This window comes from Cynocephalus volans, chromosome 9, assembly GCF_027409185.1.
Source record: "Cynocephalus volans isolate mCynVol1 chromosome 9, mCynVol1.pri, whole genome shotgun sequence".
Taxonomy (NCBI): Eukaryota; Metazoa; Chordata; class Mammalia; order Dermoptera; family Cynocephalidae; genus Cynocephalus; species Cynocephalus volans.
Window position 1 is genome coordinate 109,243,421 of NC_084468.1, and position 12,862 is coordinate 109,256,282.

The window sequence follows — 12,862 nt, forward strand, 5'->3', positions numbered from 1 at the left end:
ATATTAGGTATAAAAAGTTAGCAGGATAATATTTGATATGTCAGCCATGGCATCCTATTCCTATCATGTAAGTCTATGACCTTCCTGACAACCAAACATCATCTATTACCTCAAAGAAGTGATGTTACAGCAGAATCAAAGAAAATGATTTTAATACCAAACTCCTAGTTTTCAAGAAGAGTTAGTACATAAGAATCCAAAAGAAGTAAGAAAATAATTTCACATTTCTCCCAAGCTAGATAAAGTTTTCTGGGAGGAACCTAGAAGTAAGTAGACATTGTGAATCTCTGAGAGACCAGGGCCTCACTCATGCCAGCCCCACAGCTGGGCCTTCCACCTCTCATGGTGGAGGAACACTCAGAGTATTTGAGAAGAAAGTGAGAAAGTGAGCCCCTATTGTCTTGATTTAAATAAAGCCCAGTGAGGATCAAGAGCCAGGCTGTCTTTTCACATAGCAGTTGATAGTGTGTCAGAACAGTAAAGTATAAAATGATCCACCAGGGAGAGTCTCCCAAATTTTCCCTCACCTCCACAAGACACAAGAAGAACCACTAAAAATATTCTTTAAAAAGATGTAAATAATAAGTCTAAAGTAGAGATAAATGAAAACATAAAGATTCATCAATTAAGCCAAGAAAAGCAGAAAAGAGAAAAGAGAAGCAAAGAACAGATGGAACAAGCAGAAAAAAACCTAGGAAGTTGGTAGGTTTTAATCCAAATATATCTATGATTACATTAAATGTTAGTGATCTAAAGACATTGATTAAAAGTGATAAATTGTTAAATTGGATAAAAAAATAAAACCCAAATATAGGCTTTCTAGTAAATCCATTTTAAATATAAAATATAAAGAAGTTGAAATAAAAGAATATAAAGATACACTAAAATAATATAAGATACACTAAATAATATAAGATACACTAAAAGAAGATAGAAGCAGCAATATTAATATTAAAATAATCCTCTGAACAAGGTAAATCACTAACCTTGAAGAAGGATATTCTATAATAAAGATGTAGTCAATTAACCAGGCAATTATAAAGTTTCTAAATGTGCATGCACCAAACAACAGAGCCTCAAAAAACATAAAGCAATAACTGAAAGAACTGAGAGGAGAAATAGATAACTCTGCAGCTCTAGCTGGAGATTTCTATGCTTTTCTCTCAGAATCAATATAATAGCTAAACAGAAATTCTGCAACAGAAATCTTGAACAATGTTATTGAACTAATTGACAATTATATACCACTCTACACGGTATTATCAGAATAAATATTTATTTAAATTGCACATGTAAATTAATGTTCACAAAGAGAGACTATAATCTGTACCAACAAACAAAACTTAATGAACTTAAAAAGAATTAAAAGCATACAAAGTGTATTTTGAAACAAAACTGAATTAAACAAGAAATCAGAAAATTGGAAAATTCCCACATATTTAAAAATTTAATAGCACATTTGTGTATAACTGATGGGTCAAAGAAAAAGTTACTTATGAAATTAGAAAATATCTCTAACTGAATAAAAATAAAAACAGAAAATGTCAAAGTTTGTGAGATGCAGCTAACACAGTGATTAGAGGGAAATGTATAGCATTATTGCTTATATTTTAAAAAGAGAGAATCCATGATCAAAGTTTCCACTTAATAAATTATTTTTTAAAAGAGCAAATTAAACCCAAAGGAAGCAGAAGGAGAGACATCGTAAGGAAAAAAACAAAAAGAAAATGACATTCTATAAAAAAATCATACAGTTCTTGTCAGGGACTGTGGGGGGTGGTTTTGGGGGGAGTGGGGTAAACTTGGTTTGACTACAAAAAAGAAAAGAGGAATTTGCAGGAGGTGATGGAGGTGATGAAACTCTTCTAAATCACCTTGATTGTGGTGGTGGTGATTACTCAAATGTATGCATTTGCCAAACTTAGCAAAAATGTACCCCCCCAAAAGAGGACTTTATAGTATATAAATTATGCCTTAATTTTTATTTCTTATTTTCTTTGTCTTTTATTGAAATATAGTTGATTGTACATCTTAACTTTTAAAATTCAAAATAAACCATTGAAACATATAGCAGGAGTATCTAAATTAGTCATGTTCCCAAAGAACTATCCCAGGGTAACTATCTACCTACTTGGCTTTTCTACTAAATACTAAGCTCCTGTAAAGTAGAGATTTTGTTTCCTTTGTCTCTGCACCCCAGCACCCACTATGATGCTAGTAGAAGGAGAGTTCTCAATAAAAGTTTTTCATGTATACATAAAATGATTCAACTAAGAGTTTTAAAGCTCAGATAACAGATCTGATTGATTGATTCTATATGATCAATACTGGAAAAAATTAATATTCATACAAAATTTTAAAAACATATGACATATGGATGACAGAGAAGCTAAACTGAAGAATCCCAAATGGCCCTTGATGAAAGGTTTATTACTTTCACAGAGCATCTAGTTTAAGAAATTTCTGGATCTGTCACACAGAACTTGTGTGATAAAGAAAATTAAAACGGCTGCAGCTCAAGTTGGGACCTGGGAGAAGTGGAATTGTGTATCTTAACATAAATTATTAAGGTCCTAGGGGGTCTGAAAGAGTCTATCTTGCAGATAGGAAGGGAAAACCCACTCAAACACAGAAAGCAGAAAGTGATAAGGAGTCCGAGAAAGCTCACGCAGACTTGAAGCTCCGTGACAGTAGTGTCAAAGGATTTTATTTGAGCCAGCTGAAGTGAAGTGGGGTCCTGGGAGAGTCTAACTGCACCAGCTGTCCTCCTCCATGATGTGTTTGATGTACAGGGCTGTGCCTGCAGCCCCAGAGCTTTAAGAGCACGTGCAATTTTCCAGTCTCATTTACCGACAGAAATAAGACTGCTGGGAGTCAATTTAGTCAGTGTGAAGCATTTTATTTTAGTAAGTGTCGTTCTTTGAAACCACAGATGAAGGGCAAGAAAAAAAAAAAAGAATTCTACTCAGTAGACAATCAATAAATTACTTGTTATAAGAATTAATGGATGAATAAATGAATCAAAGGTGAATGAATAAATGAGCGAGCCTTAATTTGTATTATTTGGCTTTTGAAAAAATAGAAGCTAGGAGATTAATGGTAATGATGATTAACTTGTGTGGAGTAGCCTTTCAGAATACAAACCTGCTTTTCACTAATCTCCCTCATTTACACGTGGATTTGCTGTTGGCCTGGTTCATTAGCTTGTCCTGTTTTTAGTTTCCAAAATTCTAGATGGTACTGCCTCTTGGGAACTCTTTTCTGATACTCTCTCGTTCTCTGCGTTTCTTTGCCTTTGTCTCCTGTGAATATATTCTCCTCACACAGCTACTCAGTAAGAAGACTCGTGCCTTTATGAGCCCATAGGCTGGTTTTGTGGGGTTTTTTTCCTATGATCCAAGGAAAACAAAATACGCTTCTTTTCTTGGAATTAACTAGAGATTGTTATCTCCTATCTACATAATAGCATTTTCATTCTTACAGCTTTAAAATAAAATAAAAGCAAAACATCCCCCCTTTTTAAAACTGATTTATGAACTTTGGGTTCCCTTTTAATTTATCAAGAAGACAACAATGAATTATAACAGAATAGATGTGTTTGGAACTATTGGCCAAAGGAAATTTCACTTACGTCTTTATCAGTCCGAGTTCTGTCCATGTTACTTTGGCATTAAAAAAAAAAATCATAAACTGAAATAAAGCCAATGCCTGCTTGAGATAAGCAGAAGAAATATATGCCAAGCTACATGAACTCACTTTGATATCATCTAAAACTACATTAACTTAAAATTTCCCAAAATAAATTTTGTTATTCATTATTAAAAATAAGAGACTAAGAATGTGAAGACTAGGGGATTGAATTGGAAATGGTTTAGTCTTATTTTAATTTTCTGATTTTCTAGTTGTAATGATTTCATAAGGTTATACAGCCAGAATCCTGTAATACAATTTACAAAATGTGATAGTATTTCATTCAGTTAATGATTCATCATGGATGACTCACTGCACCTCTGTTCCATTTCCTTCCACTGGAAAGCAGATGATAAGCCTTGCAACACAGTTACCTTACTGAGCTTCAAGAAGATTTAATGAAAAATGAGCAACACTTTGAATTTATTAAAAGGTGCTACAGAAGAGGGAAATAATATGCATGCTGTTTAAAAAATTTTGATCTCCAAATATTTTAAGCTCTGATTAGATGTAGGTCAATTGAATCAGTTGGCATTTTTAACCAACAGGTTTACTATATGTAGAGATTAGCATTCATCACTTTAAACTCTTTGCCTGATTTTTCATGTTCAGATTCTCATAACAACCTAATGAAATAAGTTTCAGGTTTAAAAAAAAAAAAAGTGAGACTCAAAGACAAATGGATTGTTCAAGTCACTCCACTGGCAACAGGTAGAGGTGGGATGCGAACCCAGGCAATCTGATCCCAGGCCCTATTCTAACCCATTGGAACTGTTTCCTCCAAGTGTACCCATCTTAGAAAGTAGTGAATAAATAGAATTATCAGTATAATCTGAAAAACTACCTCAATTCTAAAATTCCTTGGGCTTTTATGTGGTATTTTTCTTCCTAAGAAGTGGCATGGTGATTGGTGTTTATAGCAGAACAATAATTCAATTCACAAATAAGGGCATATAAGATTACTCCTAGATCCACTTTTTTTGTCTGGTAATAGCATGCTTCCACAGTTAGAGTTGGACTAATTGAGGAACTATGGAAGTTTTCTGTTGTTTCTCAGTTTATATAGTGTAGGGAATCATATTCTTTCCTGTTCCCCTCCCCCCCACCCGACTTTTGACCCGTTTTCCTGAAAACATGGGAATTTTCAAGAAATGGTCCAACATGACTCACTTCCAAAAGTGGAAGAACCAAGCCCATTATTTCTTTTAAGAATGTTACCTACAAGTCTACAAAGAATTTTACTTAATAATGATTTGCAAATTTGGGATATTCTAATTCCCAAAGAGAAAAAGCATTTCTGAATCTGAGGCTAATAAACAAACTGCAGCTTTTGTGATTTCCTATGTATACAGATGGCTTCTTGTTAAGTATGATCCTAAAATGGATGAGTACAGTTTCTAGGATCTTTAATGTGTGCATTGGGCAAAATTTAATACCATCTTCTTTTGCTAAATATGGATGTCACAACGGGTAAAAGATTTAGAGAGAATTTTGCAACATAAGTATCAGATGCACTGCCAGTGAAAGATCTTTACTGTGTCCATAATGCTTTGGATCCTAATTTTGTCACTTTCTCTCTTCTTTTTTTGCCTCACCTTTTCAAGTTTGGCTGTTATAATAACAATCATTTCTTGTTTCTAACGCTGCGAAGATTTGAGGGCTTTTTTTCACAGTCTTTTCAGTGATTCACTCTAGCATTAGAGTGGAGTTTACATAAACAAAAAAATTGGTCCTCTAAAAAAAACTCACTTATGGGGATATGTCAAAAGAGCACAGGAGCCAACTACAGGAGCTATTAATGACCAAAGCTGAAGTAGTTTAAGCAACAAAATAAATAAGTAATGCTGAATTATAATGCCAAGTATAAGATAAATACCCATGAGTTCATACCAATGTAAATAAATTATTGAATAAACTAATAAATGAGGGAAAAGAGGTAAATCTCCTGTGCAGAAGAGTTCCAAATAAATTATATAGATACTCCACCTTAATGGAAGGAGGGTGTAACTCTGCACTCCCTAAATGTGTGCTGTATATAGTGATTTCCATTAGAAGAGAGCATTATGGAGTTGGGAAAATAAAGACTTTACAGTGCAGGAACTTGACAAACACTGTTTCAGCAATCTGATCAAGATTAATGTTAGCAGTCGTAAATCATGTTGATAGTATGTACCCTTGATATGAAATGATGAAAATGGTAGTTTACCTCTCTGGTCTTCCTTCCCAAAACCCGTAACACCAGTCTAATTATGAGAAAAACACTGGACAAATTTCAATAGAAGAGCATTCTGTAATATATCTGACTAGTATTCCTCAAAACATTAAAGTCATCAAAAAATAAAAAGGAATGTCTGAGAAGCTGTCACAGACAACATGCATCTTAATGAGACATGATAACTAAATGTAATATGGTATCCTTGATGACACCCTGGGACAGAAAAAGACATTAGGTAAAAACTAAGGAAATTAGAATAAACTGTGGACATTAGTTAAGAATGATATATCAATAGTGGTTAATTAATTGTAACAAATGTACCATACTAATGTAAAGTTTAATAATAGGTGAAATTATGTGAATGGAAATTTCTGTACTATTATCTCAATTTGTCTTGAAATCTAAAACTGTTCTAAAAATGAAATCTAATAATTTTTAAAAATTGGGTCATCTGACTGTATTGAACAGAATGAAACTAACAAAATAACCTGTGGAGAAGGTTGAATCAGAGTACTTCATGATGAAGTAAAACCTTAATTAGATGACAACCTACTTGAAAATCATGATCTGTCCTAGTTACAGAACGATTTTTTAAAATCTTTATAAATGTAGGATTTTATTTTTTACAAGATCATAATATAGCTACATTAAAAGTCGTTTTAAATGGGATAGAATAAATATCTCCTCTTTGATGTTTTTCCTGATATTATTTTCCTTGCATTTTCCAGTCTTTGCTTATACGTGTATATTAACAAGGTTGTCCTAAGTCTAGAAATGTTGGTTTGTTCACTCACATTATGCATTTGTTTGTTGTTACTTGTCCCTTATAATTATAAATTGACTGAATAGTTATAGTTATTCTAGTTCATTTAAAAGGCAAATTATTTTTGAAAACTTAATAGAAATAAAATGAACTGAAAAAAAGATATCATTCACAAGTGAATTTTACCTCATATGACCCTTGAAAATAAAGATGACTTCATTTCTTAAGGTATTTTTTGTTTTGTGTTTTACTTGAGTTAAAGTACATTAAACTCATTTTATAAAAAAACTAAGACTGAAAAAAATTCAGAAGTATCAATGGCTTTATTTTATTTGCTATAGGCATTAAAAAATTGTGATTACTTTGAACCACAATCTCTTTGCTCTACTAAGTAGTACTGTTCATCTCGAACATATTACTGTATTTTTTAATTGTGGGGAAAATTTGGTTATAGCCAACTGTATTAGTCTATTTCTATTGCTTGTAACAGAATGCCCAAAAGTGGGTAATTTACAAAGAAATGAAATTTGTCTCTCACAGCTTTGGAGGCTGAGAAGTCCAAAGTCCAGGGAACATATCTGGTGAGGGCTTTCTTCCTGGTGGGGTGACTCTCTACAACAACTCAGTGTATCACATGGTAAGAATGCATGAGCAAGAGAACTAACCTTACTCTCCTTTTAAAGCCATCAAAACCATGCCCATTTTGAATGAATCAATCCATTCATGAGGTCGCAGTCTTCATAATCTAATTACTTCTTAAAGTCCCCACCTTTCAAATACCATACTTGGATTTCCTATCCTTTGAACACTGTTACAATGGGGATCAAGTTTCCAATGCATGAACTTTTGGGTGACACATTTAACCCATAGCACCAACTTAGAAGTATAGCAAATAAAATAAATGAATAAAACAGATTATTTATTAAGTCAAGCCAAAGATAATCCTCAAATCTGTTTCTTTTTTGTGATTGAAAATCTGTTAATCTTTTGTGATTTGGAAGAAGAAGCCTTGTGTACATATTTTAACTGAGATGATATATTTCAGTTATTAATCTGCCGTCACTGGTTTTGGCATATTATTTATATACCAGAAACCAAAATACATGTCAATTTTTGAATACTAGATGCATGCTTATTCCAATGTACAAACCAAACATTTGATTTTGCAGACCTTCTTTGTAATTCATAATTTTTGAAATGTGGCTTTTAAATCTTCTAATATTGGATATTTTTTAATGTAAAGAGCAGAAAGCATGAATCTTAAAACTTTTGTAACATTACAAAATGCTATGCTGCTATTTGCCAAGGATATTTTCACATAATCCTGTAACCTTGCAGAATTCATAAAAAATAATAATATCACTTTTAATATTATGTGCCAGGCCCTCTGATAAAAATTTTCTTTTTATATATTATCCTTAAACCTCACAACAACTTTGTAATATCAGTACTTGTAACACCATTTTACAAGTGAGAAAACTTCAGAAGGGCTAAGTAACTTTCCCAAATCGTAATTAGAGGAGAAGTGATTTCATACCAGGCTTGTGGGACTCCAGAGCTTACATTTAACCATTTTACCAAATTTAAAACTTTTTTAAGTCAATAATTTTCATTTAATTTTTTTTAATGAAACATAGTTGGTTATATATATTTGTGGGGTACTGAGTACAATATGTGATGATCAAATCAGGATAATTCTATATTCATCATTACAAAACATAATCATTCTTTGTGACCCTTTACCAATTTCTCACTAACTCCTCTTCCCACCTTCCCACCTCTAATAACCACAGTTCTGTTGTTCTCTCCTTTTTAAAGTTCAACATATTGTTGTGATTGTTGTATCTTTCTTTCTTTTTTATTTAATTTTTAGCTCCCAGTTATGATTGAGGACATGTGGTATTTCTCTTTCTGTGCCTGGCTTATTTCACTGAACACAATTTTCTCCAAGCTCATCCATGTTGCTACGAATGGCAGAATTTCATTCTTTTTTTATGGCTGAGTAGTATTCCATTGTGTATATATGCCACATTTTTCTTATCCAGTCATCTGTTGATGGACATTTAGTTTGGTTCCATCTCTTGGCTATTGTAAATAGAGTACTTTTAAATCCAAAACCTTGAGGGTCGGCCCGTGGCTCACTCGGGAGAGTGTGGTGCTGATAAATCCAAAACCTTATAGAGGCCTTGAAAATGTCTGGACCTGCAGAAGTACACAGATCACTGCCAAAGTATTTTATCTTTGTGAGTACTAAAAGAATAAGTTTAATAATACAATGCTAAATTAGGTTCCCTGCTATTCAGTCTTATAGCACACAATGTTTTCCTTAATCTCGTTTTTCATATTGTTAAATTCTATTTTAATTTTTGGCCTAGTCTTACCCCTTGCTCTGAAAGCACCATGAGGGGAGGAACCATGGGTGTTTGTTCATTTTACTTTTCTATTCCTAGAGTCTAGCAAAGTGCCTGTCAGAGTGAGTCATCTCATTTGCAAAGATACCTTACACTTCCAATGACAGACTACACTACTTGTTAGTATACTTGTTACTATACTAACTTGTTATTACTACTTAGATGATATGGACATGTACTTATTTTATATAACAAGAAACTTGGAGTTAAACATTATTGGGAGAGGGGTTCAGTTGCTTACAGATACCAGGACATTGGTTGAACATATCTGTGTGTGTTAGGAACTGCTGCATAACAAAATACTCAAAATTGAGTTCCTTAAAACTGTAAGGACTTATTATAGTTAATGAGTTGTGGATCAGCTGTGTGGCTCTCCTACTAGTCTCAGCTGGGTTCAACCATGCATCTATAGTTAGCTGATGGATTGGCCAGGGCGAGCTGCTCCAGTATGACCTCGGCTGAGAAGACTTGTCTTTGCATTGTGGGGTCTGTCATCCTCCAGCAGGCCAGTTTGGACTTGTTCATATGATGGTGACAGAATTACAAAAGAGAAAAAGAATAAGCACCCATGGCTCCTAAGACCTAGACTTGGAACTGGTCCACTCTCATTTCTTCCATATCCTATAGACCAAAGCAAGTATTCAAAGATAGTCTAGGTAACTGACAACTTCCCTTAATGGTTAAGTCTCACTTGGCTGATGGACGATGAAGATGAACCAACATTAAACTCTGTAGAGTCTTATTCTCTGGATGTCTTTCAACATATATTCTCATTTGTATTTCTACTCTCATCATAAACAGACTTAATAACCATCATCATTATGTCGTAAAAATAGCAATGGTTCTCAATGGTTAGGCCAAAGTACAAGTATATCCTAATTTGAAATACAAGAAAAGACTGAGGAATTGTATCCCAGAGAATGAGGAACTAGGGGGTAATCATGGAATGTTGGCTTGGAAAGGGGCATCAGAAATCAGATAGCCTCACCCAGCCTCATTTCTATGTCATCTTTTGACAGGCTATATGACATAGCCTGTGCTTTATCTTTCCCAGTTCATTATCTAGGAAAAGATGGCTTCATAAGTAACCCATTCTTTTCTTGAATAATTCCAGCTGTAAAAAGTTATTACACCGGTATAGATGTTCTTTGTTCTCAAATGCTTCACTAGTTCTCTGATCCTTCTCTTTCTAACTCCTGATTTTTACTTCACCCACTAAGCTTGTCCCCATGGTGCATCACAACACATGCAGGTTTGCAGACATATTTTTTTTTAATTTTTATTTTATTTTGTCAATATACAATGTGGTTGATTATTTGCAGACATATTAAATTTCCTTTCCACCTTGTTTTTCTTCTACACTTCCTGGCAAACCTTCATCTTCAATCAATACTAACATCCTGTAGGATTTTTGAAATTGAGCAATATCCAACGTAAATCAGTCTGTAGACAGTTTATTACTATGGAACTCCAGCAGAACTTCTCGATCATGACGAAGATGGAGAAAGCTCTTGACTATGTTAATAATTTTTATAAAGAAAAAGCAGGCACTTTTCAGTTTCATTACATCACAGATCACATGATTTAGCTGACTTTTCACACATATGCAACTTAAAATTTTGATTGAAATTTTTAAAGAGTGGTCATGTTGCATTGATTAAGTTGGAGTTGTTTGAGGTTAATAACTAAACTTGTACAAACAGAATTTTGCAACCAATAGATGCAATATACACTTGTTCAGCCAGCTGGACTACTTCTGAGCAAATGACTTGAACTAAAAAAGGAAGTTGCTTTTTTCTTTTTAAAAAATGCAGAATAATTTTTTAAATGAGAGAAGGGGGTGAAAGAAATGTCTCAATTCCTAAGCTTTTTACTTATTTTCATATTTTCCACCACACATCCCAACACCTTAAATTTTACATCTAGGCTGCTGAGAGAGGTAAAAAAAGAAGCCAGTAAATGATTTTAACCTCAGCTGAGCTCTTCAACACTGCTCCAATAACCTCTAAATGTCCCTGAAGAGAGTTCCTATTGTCCACCAAAGTTGTTTAAAAATTTAAAGTCTTTACTTATATTTCCTACTATACTTCTCCCTTTCAGTAAGAGAAAACCAGGGTTTGGCTTTCATTGAGAAAATTGATGCTGAAGCATAAAATTTCTGTCCCCTTTATAAAAACAGTGATTTTTATCTGTGCTACTCTCAACCCAGCTCCCCCAATCTCAAAGAAAGGATAATATCACCAATTGATAATTTTGGGGATTCCTCCTCGTTTTTGTTTCCACCTCAGAGACCTGACAAGTTTCTCTTCTCCCTCCAGCATCTCAACCTCTTCCTCTAACAGGATTTCTTTCCTCCATGCATAGAAATGCAATCTTGTAGCTCCTACCTTGAAAACATTTATACTTGTTGTCCCCAATTTAATCATTGGACCTCAGTCTTTTGACCCCACCATTCCATTGAAATGACCCTGATCAAGTTCACATAAGACATCTTAAGAGTTAAAGCCAAAGTGCTTTTTATAATTTATCATCTGTAGCATTTGGCATTATTGACCAGTCTTTTCTTGAAATTAACTCTCTCTACGATTGTGGGCTAGTGGACTCTTCATTAATCCAACATATATTTATTAAGCATTTATTTTCAGCAAGCCACTGTTCTTGACACTTGGAATGCATCATTGAATGTATCAGTCAGTTATTGCTGCCCATGTGGCACTTACATTCTATTGAGGGAAGTCAGAAATGATCAACACATATAATGAAAAACTAATTTGATGGTATGTTAGAAATTGATAAGTTTTATGGAAAAAAATTAGAGCAGATGAAGGGGGTCAGGAACATGAAGAATAAGATCAGTCACAGCATTAAATTTAATGGCCAGCCTAGGCCTTTTTGAAAATGTGAGATGCAGCGGACACGGGGTGTAATCACAATTTGTGGCAATGGGAATGCTGCCAGTATGGATCTGGCCATCACATCTTGGGCACAAGTGTTGACAATCAGCTTTGTCTTTCATGAATATTCATAACCAATAAAAATAAATAAATAAATAAATAAAGGAAAATGTGAGATGTGAACAAAAATTCAAGAATATGAGAGAAGTATCTAAGAAGAAATATGGAAAAAAGAGCATTACAGGCAAATGGAAAAATTAGACTAAGTCCCTGAGGAGCATGCCTGTGTGTTACAAATGCCAAAGACACAGTACAGCTGGAGTGGAGCAAGCAACAAGAAGAGTAGGAGGAAAGAGATCGTTCAGTGACTGGGGGTCAAATGATGCAGATCTTTTCAGGCCATTGGTGGGAACTTGCCTTTTCTTCTGAATGAGCAGACAAGTGACATGATTTGATTTTGGCTGTACAAGTTGCACTCTGTCTTGAGTGAGAATAGATTGCAGTAGGTAAGACCTGTTTTAGTAACCTGGTGAGAGTCAATAGTGGCTTGGACCATGGAGGTAGAAACAGAGATGATAAGTGGTTGGATTCTGGCATATTTAGAAGGCAGAGCCAACAGAATTTCCTGCATGTAGGATATAAGAAAAATCAAGAGATCAAGGATGACCCAAGAGGTTTTGGATAGAGCAGTAGGAAGAACGGAGAGGCCATCAAATGAGACGGCAAAAGCTTCAGACAGAGCAATTTGACAGAGAAGATTGGAAGTTCCCTTCCAGACTTGTAGATTTGTCACCTGGATATGTCAAATAAGTAACTGGATATATGAGTCTGAAGTAGGAAACAGCAGCCTGAACCAGAGATGTGTATCCTGGAGTCATTAGTGTATAGA